The following is a 15,353-nucleotide window of genomic DNA, read 5'->3' on the forward strand; positions in this document are numbered from 1 at the left end:
CCAATTGAATTGCTTAACAAATAATTTTATCCTCTTTTTCTTCTAAAACTTCCAGGAAATGATTAGTTAATACACATTGTAGACTGATGGTTCTATAAGTTTCTGCTACCATATTTTAAAATGATCTTTTTTAGAAAAAGTTATAAAAGTTTTTATAAGAGGTTTCCACCAGGAAGTCTACTGAAAACAACTGGTGATCATTAAATGAGTTCCACTACTCCCTTTTAGAGGGTTGCCTGGTTGGCTCAGTTAAAAGAACATGTGACTCAACCTCAGGGTTGTACATTCAAACCCCATGTTGGGCATAGAGATTACTTTAAAGAAAAAAAAAAAAAAACCTGTAATAGAGATTAGAGATTAAGTTGGATTGAAACAAGAAAAAAGGGACGCCTGGGTGGCCCAGCAGTTTAGCGCCTGCCTTTGGCCCAGGGAGTGATCCTGGAGTCCTGGGATTGAATCCCACATCAGGCTCCCTGCATGGAGCCTGCTTCTCCCTCTGCCTGTGTCTCTACCAATCTCTCTGTCTTTCATGAATAAATAAATAAATAAATCTTTAAACAATAAAATAAATAAAAGAAACAAGAAGAAATCTCCAACTTTAAAATATTTGAATATCCTCCCTCTGAAAAAATTGAAACTTGTATGCTTTGAAGCTAGTGATATTGAGATGACAGGATCATTAGTAAGGCAAACAGTAAACATAGCCAGCCATTACTGGTCCTTTTATACCCTTGTTTTTCTTCCAGTATCAATTAGCCCAACTAGCAGTATTTAGGTGATCTTTAGCTCAGAGTTGCAACAGTATTGGGACATTTTATTTTACAATCTCTAATTTAATTGAATTCCATAGTCTTCCTATAATTTGTGTTCTATATCAAGAATACATAGCTTTCTTAGTTCTTTCATATTGTTTTTTTACAAATAATTGTATCATGATAAAGTCAGTATGACCTTCTGTAAATCAAAATTTCACTGTGGAAAAAATGTTTAATTTTTTTAAAGTAATCGAGTACCTTTGTTTACCAAGACTTTAGGTAAAAAGCAGTATGGAGTACTGTAGCTTGACACTAACAGATCAGATTCAGTTCCTTTGATCTGCCTAACTTTCCAAAGGGATAGATCTTAAAATAGTCCCCATATCATGCTAAGATATTGCAACTTGTCACTTTTGCCACCTGTGCCACCAACTGCCCACCATGTTCAAGGAAAGCCACATGCAAGCACAACCAGACTTTATCATCTTTATCGTTATTATAATCCATAAATTCAGAAAACACATTAAAGCATTTCCTACTATCATATACTACTTTTGAGATTACAATTGCTGGTATTAAATTAGCTTTATAAAAAAGAAACCCTGACATTTTATATCAATATTGCATAGATAAATGATAATTTTCTTTTAGGGAGAAAAAAAATACTTCACTCAACACAATCAATACAATGAAAAACTTAAATAATAATTTAAAGTATTAACTTCAAGAGATCCCTGGGTAGCTCAGCGGTTTAGTGCCTGTCTTCAGTCCAGGGCATGATCCTTGAGTCCCAGGATTGAGTCCCGCATTGGGGTGCCTGCATGGAGCCTGCTTCTCCCTCTGCCTGTGTCTCTGCCCCTCTCTTTCTGTGTGTCTCTCATGAATAAGTAAATAAAATATTAAAGAAAATAAAAATAAAAATAAAGTATTAACTTCAGACATAACATATATAAAGGATGAACTTTCATTTTTTAAAAAGATTTGGCACTAAAAATCATTATTCATTTATAAAATTATTAAAATTTATAAAATTTATAAAATTATAAAATACATACTTCTTACCAAAACAAAAAAGGAGAGAGAAGAGACTTGGTAGAAAAAATTGGGATCTCTAGCTCTTTTTATTATATTGGATAATTAGCAAATAAGATATATCTTCAAATATTTAAAATGCAGTAAAATGCTTCAGAGATTAAAAAAGCACTTTCTGCTTGAAATATACTTTATTTTGGTATATTATTGACTCTGTTCTTATGAGTGAACTGTTATTTTTTTAATATATATTGCTTAATTCTGGAGTTGAAATAAAAAAGGAAACTGCCAAAGGAAGAAATGAGTAGAAGTTGAGTCTAAGATGTGGCATAAAAAGAAAGGAATATGAATGGATGGAAATATATTTTTTGAAGGATGACTTCCTTGTTATCATTCTTTTTACCAAAGAAACATCCCTACGCATCAAAAATGAGCTAAAGGGAGATTTAGATCAAAAGAAGGTGCTTAATAAACACTATCAAAAATAAGGAGGTGGATTTCTCTTATTAGCATAAGTTGTTTTAGGGGTTCTAGTTTGTTAGAGTTACATATTTCTACATAGAAATAATAACACTTGCCTTATAGAAAACATGATAGATTGATTTATTATAGAATGATTACAATGACTAACCTACATTCTGAAATCTAGTGTTCCTTAACTGGACAGAGAAAAGTAGCAAAGACATGGTTTGCTGTGAGAAAGAATAATGTGATTTTTAAAAATAATTCAATTCTTGATATATAATGCAATTAATTTTATCAAACTTGCTTTATGATTTAGCATATACATAAGTAAACTAATACCTCATTGCTTTCACTTAAAAAGTTAACCAGGTGGATAAGAAACTTTTTCTTTCTTTTTCTTTTAATGTCAGCTTCCTAGAAATATTTTACAGACTTAAACAAAAGTTTCATCTGAATGTGTATTTATTTATATGATTTTAACATGACAGAAAAAATAAAAATCAAATACAAACCTGTTACATTTCTAAGACACCAGATGAGCTGATTATCTTGGTGTTAAACTACCAGCTGTAATTTCAGTTGTAGCAGAAGATCATTGGGCCAAAGAAGTCCACTTTGAGGCCTGAGTGATCTAGATTCTTAATTTATTCTCAGAGAATAATTTTATGGGTCATTCCATAGTACTTTGACAGTAGGTCTGATTGTTCTCTTGCTCTTCTTTGCAATAGAACTACATGAAGCACTCATCATTTAAAAACTCTCTTTGGGGCAGCGCGGGTGGCTCAGCGGTTTAGTGCCTCCTTCAGCCCAGGGTGTGGTCCTGGAGACCCTGGATCAAGTCCCACGTCAAGCTTCCTGCATGGAGCCTGCTTATCCCTCTGCCTGTGTCTATGCCTCATTCTCTCTCTATGTCTCTCATGAATAAATAAATAAAATCTAAAAAAAATAAAAACTCTGAGTATAAATAAAATTATAGATTCTATGTACAGAAAATATAAACACATACACAAATATCTGCATACAATTTTAAAATGCTCATAGATTTCAAAGCTGCTATTTATCAGGTCTCAGGTTAAGAAACTATTTCACAATGGCATATGTCATGAACTTGCCATGAACACAGCCTTTTCCCTGCCATTGAAGTCTATATAACTTTCATAATGTGATATTCTCACCTGCCAGTATGTATAATGTTTGCTGGAAGATAGAATAGCAAAGGACAGGAGCTTTTCTGACAGTAGTAAACCCCAGATGGGTACACACAAGCACACAAAAGGAATGAATAAGCTCTAAGTATTAGACATTCTGTCATCACTGACAGCCCCAAAGAAGTCAAACCTAAATTTGTCTAATGTTAAAATTTTAGCTCTTGATTTAATGGTAGATTTGGCAGACAGATGTATGCTTTACATAAATAATTGTAGAAAAAATTCTATTTTTCCTCTTTTAAAAGGTTAAAAAATATATCTTTATGACTTCCCAACTAAACATGGTGGAAAAAACAAAATGGACACAAAAGAAAACATGGCCAGTTTCCAACCTTTTTTTGCAAAGAACAGTGCTGTGGCAAAGAAGAATTAGGCACAGCAGTTTAATCTTTTGCTTAGGTTTTTTTCTTTCTTTCTTTTTTTTTTTTTTTTTCACAATTAGGGAATGCATTCATCATACAAAGTCTTACTGTCAAATTGATCCCAATAGCTTACACTGAAGACCTTTTATGAAGCTGATGGGTAAAAATTATATGACTCAAGCACCAAGATGAATACAACAATGAAAAGCTTTTTTCCCCTTGGGGAAAAGTCACATTTTTTTTAGAGTGTCAAAGTTTTAAAATATTACTAAAAAATAAGCATAATGTAGAGATAAGTTAGTAAAATTTGGTGAGATAAATATTTTATAAGTGGAAGGATATACTTCTGCTTTCAGCCAAAATGGAATTGCATGGGCTGGATTTACCCTCCTGCCTAAAACAAATAAAAAACCGAATAAAATATATGAGTCATTGGTTTTCAAGGAAGTGGATATCAGGGAATGAGTGGCAATGATTTTATGATACAAAACAAATGAGATGAGTACCCAGACTGTTCCAGCTTATTGCCTACAGACAGACATCATCTGGCTATCAATAAAAAAATTACAAAGCATACTAAGAGGCAAAACAAACAAACACAACAACAGCAACAAAACCAAAACCATAAAGCCCCACAACTTGAAGAAACAGCAAGCATCAGAATCAGACATAACAGGTGTGTTGGAATTATCAGACCAGGAATTTTAAACAATGATGATTAATATGCTAAGGGCTCCAATAAATAAAATAGACAGAATGCAAGAACAGGTAGATAATGTGAACAGAGAGAGAGAGAAATTTGGATCTAAGAACCAAAACGAAAGCTAGAGATTTAAAATAAATGTATGAACACCTGGGCAATGCAGTTGGTTAAGCAGCTGACTCGATTTCAGCTAAAGTCATGATCTCAGGGTCCTAAGATCAAGTCCCACATAGAGTTCCACACCCAGCAGGGAGACTGCTTAACTCTCTCTCCCTCTCCCTCTGCCCCTATCACTATCACTCCACTCCCTCTCTCTCTCAAATAAGTAAAAATTTAAAAAAATATGTAACAATATTTTTGATGGACTTACCTGTACATTGGATGTAGTTGAGAAGAGAATCTCTGAGTTTGATGATACATCCATAGAAATCTCAAAAACTGAAAAGCATGGAGTGCCTGGGTGGCTCAGTTGGTTAAGCATCTGCCTTCTGCTCAGGTCATGATCCCAGAGTCCTGAAATTGAGCCACATATGGGGCTCCCTGCTCACTGCAGAGTCTGTTCCTCCCTCTGCCCCTCCCTTGGTCATGCTTGTGCTCTCTCTCTCTGAAATAAATAAAATAAAATGAAAAACAAAGAGAATAAAGATTGAGAAAAACATAATAGAATATCCAAAGAATATAAGACAACTACAAAAAATATGACAATGCATAAGGGAATACGAGAAGAAGAAAAAGAGAATGGAACAGAAGAGATATTTGAAACAATAATGGTTGAGAATTTTTCCCAAATTATTGTCAGACACCAATCCACAAATCCAGGAATCTCAGAGAACACCAAGAAGGATAAACCCCCAGAACCTTACACCTAACATATCATTGTCAAACTATAGGAAATCAAAGATAAAGAAAAAAATCCTGCAAGAAGCCAGAGATATAAAACACATTATGTATAAGGGGAAAAAGATAATAATTGTATCCAACTTCTCAGAAACAATGCAATAAGAGAGTAGAGTGAAATACTTAAAAGTGCTAACAGAAAACAAATCAATTTTTGTAATTCTGTATCCTGTGAAATTATCCTTCAAAAGTGAAGGTGAAATAAAGACTTCCTCAGACAAATTGATACTGAGGTAATTTATTGTCAGTAAACTAGAGTTACAATAAATGTTTAAAAAGAAGTTCTTTCGAGAGAAAGAAAATAATATAGGTTAGAAATTAAAATCTACATAAAGGAAAGAAGAGCACTAAAGAGGAAATAAGTGAAAATAAAATTAAAACTTTTGTTTTTCTTATTCCTAATGATCTAATAGATAATGACAAAAAATAATAATAGCAATAAGGTATTTGATTATGCATACTTATGTATATATGTTATGCATATATATGCTTACGTATGCTTATATACAAGTAAAATGTATGACAGCAATAATACAAGGGACAAGAGGGAGGAATTAAGATTATTTAATTATTATAAGGTACTCACAATACCCATGAAGTGGCACAGTGTTTTGAAAGTGGACTTGGATTAGTTGTGAATGTATATTGCAAACTCTAGGGCAACCACTGAGAAAAAATAAAAAATATATATATAATTGATATGCTAAGAAAGGAGAGAAAGTGGTGCCATATAAAATATTCAATTAAAACCATAGAAGGCAGAAAAAGTGGAAGAGAAAAATAGGAACAAAGGTCAAGGACAACAAATAGAAGACAGTAACAAATATGGTAGATATTAATCCAACTGTATCAATAATCATTTCAAATGTCAATGGTCTAAATGCACCAATTAAAAGATAGAGATTGTCAGAGTGAATCAAGAATCAGGAGAGAACTATAAGCAGTCCGCTAAACACACTGTAAATATAAAGACACATATAAATTGAAAGTTAATGGATAGAGAAATATATATAGTGTGAACAGTAATTAAAAGAGAACAGGAATAGCTATATCAATTTCAAACAGAGTAGACATCAAAGCAAAGAAAGTTATCAGAGATAAAGATTGGTCATTACGTAATGACAAAAGGGTTAATTCCAGGAAGGTATAATAATCTTTAATTTGTATTCACCTAACAAGAGAGTGTCAAATTGCATGAGGCAAAATCGATGGAACTGAGAAGAGAAATAGATGAATCCACTATCATTGTTGGAGACTTCAATATCCCTATCAAAAATGAACATATACAGCAAGCAGAAAATCAGAAAGACACAGGTGAACACCATCAACTGGATATAACTGACAGCTGTAGACTATTTCATCCAACAACAGAATATACATTCTTTTCAAGATTGCATGGAACATTCACCAAGAAAGACCACATTCTGGGCCATAAAACACACCTTAAATTAAAATAACAGAAACCAAACAATGCTTACATTCAGATCACAATGGAATTAAACTAGAAATCAAAAATAGAAAGGTAATTGGAAACTTTCAAAATATGTGAAGATTAAACAACACATTTCTAAACAGCAGAGAGATAAAACAAGAAATAGCAAGAGAAATATTTAAATATTTGTAATTAAATGAAAATAAAAGCACAATTTATCAAAACTTTGAGATGCAGTGAAAGCAGTGCTTGGGGGAAGTTTATAGCATTGAATGCATATATTTTTAAAAAGATAAAAGAGCAAAAATCAATAATCTAAATTTACACCAAGGAAACTAGAAAATGATAAGAAATTAAATCTAAAGTAAGCAGAAGAAAAGAAGTAATAAGAATTAGAGCAAAGTGCTCACTTCGGCAGCCCATGTACTTAAAAAAATGGGAATGACACAAAGAAGATTAGCATGGTCCTTGTGCAAGGATGACACCCAAATTAATGAAGTGTTCCATATTTTTTCACTATATTGTACACTTGAAACTAATATAACACTGTATGTTAACTATACTGGAATTAAAATAAAAAACATAATTAAAATTGTCATAAATTACCAAAAGAAGAAGAAGAAGAAGAAGAAGAAGAAGAAGAAGAAGAACAACAACAACAACAACAACAACAACAACAACAACAGAAATCAAAACAGGAGATCAATGGAGAAAAAGCAACAAAACCAAAAGCTAGATCTTTGAAAAGATCGATGAAATTGATCAACTTCTAGCCAGACTAACAAAGATAAATAGAGATGGGACACAAATTATTAATATAAGAAATGAAAGAGGGGACATCACTACCAGATCCTATGGACATTAAAAGGATAATAGAAGGGGCATCTGGGGGCTCATTTGGTTAAGTATCCAACTCTTGATATCAGCTTCAGTCATGATCTCAGGATGGTGAGATCAAGTCCTGTGTTGGACTCTATACCCAGCGGACAGTCTTTTGAGATTCTCTCTCCCTCTCTCTCTGCCCCCCCCAAACATTCTCTCTCTCTCTCTCTCTCTCTCTCTCGCTCGCTCTGTAAAATAAATAAATCTTTTTTAAAAAGGATAATTAAAAAAGTATAATAGAGGAATACTATGAACAACTCTATGCCCACAAATTTGACAAATTAGGTGAAATGGACCAATTCTTCCAAAGACACAATTTTCCTAAACTTACATAAGAAGAAATACAAAATCTGAATAGGTCTGTATCTATCTGGTAAAGAAATTGGATCCGTAACTAATAACTTTCCAAAACAGAAAACACCAGGCCCAGCTGGGTTCACTGGTGAACTCTACCAAATATTTAAGGAAGAATTTATAATAATTCTTTAAAATCTCTTTCAGAGAATAAAGAAGAAAGAATACCTCTTAACTCCTTTTATGAGCCCACCTATCAAAACTAGACAAAGATATTAAAAAAATAAAACTATAGACCAATATCCCTCATAAACATAGACACAATCATCAATAAAATATTATTTCCTATATACCACCGATGAACAAGTGGAATTTGAGATTATCACATTTAATTCTTTGTTTTTTCACATTTAATTCTTACAACAGCACTGAAAGGTAGGTGCCATGACTTCCATGTTACAAATGTGGAGGATACAACTTTAAAAAGTTAATTTATATGTAAGAAGCTGGAGAATAAGTAACAGTGTTAAGGTTTAAATTCTTTCTGCATTCAAAATCAATGTTAATTTTATTCCATATTGTCGCAAAACAATAAGGTAAGTAAATTTCAGTTTGGAAATTCTAAAAAAAACTAGTGATTCTCTGTATCTGTTGTCAGTTATGTGGATCTTATACCTTGCTCAAGTTTGAGGGACTTGGGATAGATAAATTAGTGAAATATACACTTGAGGTTCTTGGCTGGCTTTGTCAGGAGAGCATGCAACTCTTGATCTTGGGATCATGAGTTCAAGCCTCACGTTGGGGATAGAGATTACTTAAAATCAAACAAACTTAAAAAAAAAAGAAATATACACTTGCAGACACCATGGATATAGGCAACTTGGAGTTAGCCAGTCTTGATATATAAATCCTCTTCTCACAAAGATTTTAAAATCTCTTAAAGAAATACATTCTGAAAGGAGCATTTAGAATAAACTTTGCAAACAGTCCTAACAGACTGGGATTTGGTTTTGTGAAAAGAGGGAGATATTAGAAAATGCCATCTTTGATCAAGATAGCATAGCATAGTCAGCATTCAGCTCTTGGAAGTAATGTCAAGAGACATAGGCATATTAGGCCCTGTAATGTTACCTGCAAAAAGTTAAAGAGGTCTTTTGAAACATCCCTTAACCTCTTAATGGATTTGAGGTAGTAACCATGCTTCAAGGAAAACATAAGGCCATGTATTAAGAACTTCTATTTTAAGTATTTTGGACCAATAACGTTACTTCCTCTGTCTTCATTTGGGAGTAGCAAATACAAGTTGGGGGTACAGTAAGATTTCATGGGTCCTAAATCTCTTCTCTTTCAAGCTTTAAGTAGTGCTCACAGGATACATTACTTAGGTGGTATTGTTGCAAAAAACTTTATCTAATCATGAGGGAACAAGGAAATTCAAATTGAGAAACATTCTGCAAAATAATTTGACTGGACTCTTAAAAAACGACCAATGATGAGAAAGATGAAAAAGTCTGGCTGATCATATTAAGGGAGACTAGGGAGTTATGCCAAGTAAATGCAATGTGAGCTATCTGGTTGGACTTGGATTAGAACAAGAATACAGGGAAGGAAGAAAGAAAGGAAGGGAAAAAGCAAGAAGCAACAAGCAAGGAAGGAAAGAAAGAATAACAAGCTATAAAGGACTTTTTGGAATATTTGAGAAATTAGGATCTATATTTATATTAGATAATAAAATTATTGTTAAATTTCCTGTGATAATATATGGTGATGCTGTGGGAGATCATGTCTCTCTTGGAAAATACATTATGAAGCATTCATAATAACAACAACAAGGACAACTTGCTGGTCTCTGAAATTGCAGATTTTGATGAATAAGTTTGTGTTTATCCTATCCATTTTCATCCTTACTTTATTAGTTTTCAAAGTATTGATATTTTTTGTCCATTTTCTGGCAGACAACTTTCCATATCTTTATGTAATTTTAATTACCTTTTCCTAGGTGGTTTCTTGCCTTATGGCCTTATGTTTTCCTTGAGGTATGGTGACTAGAATTAAAAAATATTTCTGATGCTGATGTACAGTACTATGGGATAATGCTTTATATTTCCAGCACTCATCCTCACAGTACTTTGCATTCATTTTTGGTACAAAAGCTTTTTCAGACAATGTTTTACAGGAAATAATGTAAAATGACTATAGATTCTTTGTCTAGCAGTTCATCTTGGGATCCTGCCATTTGAAATCATTGGCTTGGTCCTTTTTTCCCCCAGAAAAGCTTACTAACAGCTGAAAATTAGTAAAATTTAATGTGTATTTGTGTGCCCCATTGTGTTGTAAATCATGAAACTTGCCTGGCTCCAGCGTTGACTCTGGGGACATGAGCCATCAGTTTCTGTTCTTTAGAAACTTACTAAATTTTGCCCTTGCTACTGTTCAAATCCTTTTTATTAAATATTGCTTACTTATAGGTCAAATAAAAAAAAAAAATATATATATATATATATATATATATATATATATATATATATATATATATATACTTTACGTGTTCTGTATATACCTACTCATACATCTAAGTGTGGTTTGGATAGAATAGGAATAACGAAGAGTGTGAATTCAAGTAACAGTATGGGCTAAGATGTTGTAAAAAGAACAGGTGCTTGAGAACAAGACTATTTTCCCTGGAATCTCAGTTCTGACCTTGGCTTCTGGCCACAGTTGGAAAATGGGAACTGCCTAGGTGTCTATGACCTTCCAGGTTGGTTTTCTTTTTTTTAAGATTGTATTTACTTATTCATGAGAGACACACACAGAGAGAAGCAGAGACATAGGTTGAGGGAGAAGCAGGCTCCATGCAAGGAGCCCAATGTGGGACTCGATCCTGGGACTCTAGGATCATGCCCTGGGCCAAAGGCAGGCGCTCAACTACTGAGCCACCCAGGCATCTCTTTCCAGGTTGGTTTTAAAGAGAATGCCTTATGTTTAAAATGAGTCTTTAGTCAATAGTAGGTCTTCCTGTTTTCTTCTACTGGAAAATGTATAAAAGTAGTAATAACTAACATTTATTAAGGCCTTATTATAATGTACTTAGGGCGTGCATGAAAAGGGGTTTGAGCATATTAATAGCAAAAGAGTCAGGAGGCTGACTGGCCAAGAGTAGGGGCTCTAGAACTAGCCTTCCTTGGTTCAATTCCTGACTCTACAATAACTAGCTTCATGATTCAGGATGAGTTGCTTCACCACTCTATGCCTCAGTTCTCTCATCTTTAAAGAGGGGAGAAAATAACAGTATTTTTCCTCACTGGGGCCTTGTGAGGATTAAGTGAGATAATATTTGTTAAACACTTAGACCGGTGTCTGACATATAATAAGTACTTAACATATGTTAGCTCTTATTATAAAGTGTTATTATCTTATTCAATCCTCTTAGTAGCCTGGCGACTTAGATAAAATTACTATTCCTATTATTTGTGGGAAACTGATCGTAAGTAAGGTGAAATAATTTGACCTAGGATACTCAGTAAAAAACAGAATTAGGAATTGATTCTTGTCGGTTATTAACTACTCAGATTTCTCCTTAATTCTCTCCAAGCTAATCTCTTACAGAGATTGTTTAAGTAGTCTGATATGGAAACTGGTCAAAAATCCTTTTGGAAGTTTAAATATAGTTTTTCTCTCTAAATCTCCTTAGTTATGCTTATTTCTCCCCTCAAATAACTGGTGAAACCAATAAACATCATCTCTTATGCAGAAGTCATGTTGACTCATCCATGCTAAATTATTCTCTTTTGGCTATTTAGCTATCCTACCCTTTCACCAATACCTTGGAAAAACTGCAAGGCTGACTGATATTTTAAAAGGAGGGAGTAAATTTAGACAAATCATTTCACCTCCCTGAAATGGAATTTGGACTCGGTAAGCTGTAGGGTTCTTTCCAGCTCTAAAATTCTATGACCCTATGTGTGGAATCATCATGATTATGGATGTAATTTCTGAGATCCTCTTTTCCACTTGCTATTGGGGCCCCACTGAGGCACCATTCCATTGATTTTATATTCTTTTTACATGTATGTTTGTTTTTCTACTAGTTCTTCAGGGCACAAGATGGAAGATGGAGACAAAAGACAACTAGGGAAAATGTACTAAAAAAGACATGTTAAGTAGGAAAGGGAATTTCAGAGGGGAAAAGAGGGATTTGATATCATTCACTTTAAGTTAGGCTTCCTTTTTTTTTGGTCATTATTTTTGTATTCTGTGCCTTCCTTTATTGATCATATCATTCTTTCATTTAATATTTCAATAATTCTGTAACAAAAGTTCCAAAAGGGTAGAGCTGATCTCAAGATTTGCAGGACATTCTGGTGTTTCTTTTAAATACAACACATATTTTGTTTCCTTCCCTTCAATGGGAAAACTGTCCATGGTTCTATGTGCCTGTGTTAGTCATAAAATTAGGCAAACTGGGGTCATTATTAGGAACCACCTCCAGAAATGACCATAGTTTATGGAAAAAAAAAACATTCCAAGAAAAAAAAAAACACTGATTTTATTAAACATCTGTTGTATATTCTGAATTGTTGCATATATTGGGGATATAGAAATCCAAAGTTCAGAGACTTTCCAAAACATCTTAGTGAGTCAAAAATAATATAAAACTATAATTAATATGCCTGAAAGTTGTGCTATAAGAGACATACAGAACATGTTCTGGAAGCACAGAGGATAAACATCTGGCTATTTGTTAGGAGGAGAGCCATACAGTTTCTTAAAGAAGCAATAGATAACTGGGTGATGTCTTGAAAACTTCATGAGAATTGGTCTGGTTTTGAGACGAAGGTTCTAGAAAGATGGACCAGCATGTGCAAACAATGAAAGGCATATTTGGAAAACTAATTCCATATAGGAGGAATTTAGATTGCTTGTGGTCCAGGGGGTAAAGTTGAGTGTGGAGAGGTTGAGGGAGGCAGATTACGAGGGATTCCACACGTCATATTGAGGATTGTCTAGGAGTTAATAAAGTATCATTGAAGGGTTTTGAGAAGTTGAATGATATGACCTGATTTGTTAACAGTGTGTACTTCCCATCATAAGAGAACATCTTAGAAAGGGTCCCAATGACATTGTAAGCTAATCAATTTCCAGGGCTTAATCCAGTGTTTAAACTATGGTAGATTCTCTATAAATGTCTATGGGGTACTAAATAAATGAATCAATCAACCAATGAAAGAACTAAGCTAGTTAGAACTTGCTTCTGGACTATGTATCAAATTATTTATGGGGGCAATGAGGAGATTTACTTTAAAACATAAAACTTTAAAGCAAGAAAGGGAGTGGTTGGGAAAACAGATAAAATGGGATTGTCCAGGAGTGCCTGGGTGGCTTAGTCAGTTAAGTGTCTGACTCTTGATTTTGGTTCAGGTCATAATCTCAGGGTCATGAGATCAAACCTCGAGCCTGGCTCAGTGTTTGGTATGGACCCTGCTTAAGATCACCCCTTCTCCCTTTCCCTCTGTCCCTCTTGCCTCGTGCACTCACTCTCTAAAAAATGAAAATAAAAATTAGGGGTGCCTGGGTGGCTCAGTCCATTAAGTGTCAGACTCTTCAGCTCAGGTCATGATCTCAGGGTCCTGGGATCAAGCCCCACATCAGGCTCCACGCTCACTGGGGAGTCAGCTTGAGGATTATCTCTCTCTCCCTCTCACTCTCCCTCTCTTGCTCATGTACACATGCACTCTCTCTCTCTCTCAAATAAACAATCCTTTTAAAAATAATAAAAAAAAAGAAATAAATAAGAATAAGATTGTTCAAATGTAAATAATCTTGAATGCTGGGAGTCTAGTGCCCAGGGGATATTTCTATTTTTTTCACTTTTTGAATGTTTGATATTTTAATATGATAAAGAAATTTTTAAAAATTGTTCCTGAGTTAAGGCAACTTGACTTTTAGACTCTAAATGTTAATGTGTTGAAGCATAAATACCTCACAGAAAGAACTAAACTTTTAAAGAATCATAATATATATTTGTAACTTAAAAAAGCTAAAAGAAAAAGCTTGAATAGTATAAAAAGATTTGGAGTTTTAATGCAATTCTTGACCCTAGGTTTGCATGTTTTCAAACTAATTATGGATAGAGAACTTCTTAACTCAAACTTCTTTATAGTTTATGCTATAGAACTGAAACTAATCTGTTGAAATTCATAATTTTTTAAAATATGGAAATCATATTCTCATTCCAAAACCTGTTGTGAAAGAAGTGCTTTCACATTAACCTATATTACACTCAACTGATTTCACAAAATTTTATGTTGTTAATTTTGCAATTACTAAAAATAACTTGATGGAATTTATTCCTGCTAGTATTTGTAAAATATATATACTTAGTTACTAAAAACAATCAGGTTAAGACACATAAAAACATAATCTACACATATAAGTGTATCATCGGTTCTATTTTAGGAATGTGAATTCATTATAATTTGAATGGTATGTATAGCCATTGATTCCTATCTCTTGCAGTCCATTCAATAAATTGAGGTATTGTGAATAAAGTCAGATTTTAATAATTGACAATTTCTGGAGACTGGCTAGACTATCATGGAAACCTTTTCCTTCCAGATGCAGCCATTGTGGGGGGCGGGTTGTGTCTCAGCTACTCGACATTAGCTGTCTTACCTACAATCAGCCTCTGGTGAGCTGGTCATCTACATGTGCTCTATTAAAGTACACAATAATGAGGGTCAAACTGCAAGCCAGTACTTAAATGATGGTTCTTCAGCTGATGCTGAGAGAAAGTAAGCAAGCTACAAAGAAAATACCATAGAAGTAGGAATGGCGTATGGAGACAAGGGACAGAAATTAAAGGTTGACTTTGGTTCTTGGATCAACTCACAGAGTTTTGTCCAAGAAAAAGAAACACACATTCACAGAAGTGGTACAGGTCACCACAACTTGGGATAGGATTTCTAATTTTTCTTTTTAACACTTACAAAATATGTTTCTATCAAAACATTCTCTTAATAATGAAAAGGAAAAAAAATAAGCCACATGAGAAACTGGCTGATTGAAAGGAAAAATTATCCTAATAGAAGAATGCTAGGTTAATAGGCATTAGGGAAAAAGATCTTAGTGGAAATTTGCCATTGTGAGTTCATCAAGGATTCTTTTAAAAGCAATTTTTTTTAAGGCATGATGTGATCTGGCTCTGCAAATGAAGTAAGTTTCCCATACTAAACATCCCAAAGAGGTTAAGTTAGGCAATAGTGATCACAGAGCGGTTTGAGAATCTAAGGTCTCTTCAACTACTCTTAGATAGGACACTTTACA

General features: G+C 33.8%; 1 long non-coding RNA gene and 1 other non-coding gene across 5 annotated transcripts in view; one reads left to right on the forward strand and one right to left on the reverse strand.

The window, feature by feature from the left end:
• Positions 1-15,353, reverse strand: part of LOC140636740 (uncharacterized) — a 78,744-nt gene that overhangs the window by 56,190 nt on the left and 7,201 nt on the right. For 3 of the 4 annotated variants that reach the window (XR_012033958.1, XR_012033955.1, XR_012033957.1), the window contains exon 2: positions 4,896-5,129. This is a non-coding gene — a long non-coding RNA (uncharacterized lncRNA). Of the gene's footprint in view, positions 1-2,764; positions 3,189-4,895; positions 5,130-15,353 lie in introns of all 4 variants that reach the window. The other variant, XR_012033956.1, reaches the window with a different exon arrangement.
• On the forward strand, positions 7,263-7,367 carry LOC140637410 (U6 spliceosomal RNA). The gene has a single exon (XR_012034529.1). It is a non-coding gene; the product is annotated as a U6 spliceosomal RNA (small nuclear RNA).

The sequence above is a fragment of the Canis lupus genome, chromosome 7, assembly GCF_048164855.1.
Source record: "Canis lupus baileyi chromosome 7, mCanLup2.hap1, whole genome shotgun sequence".
Classification (NCBI taxonomy): Eukaryota; Metazoa; Chordata; class Mammalia; order Carnivora; family Canidae; genus Canis; species Canis lupus.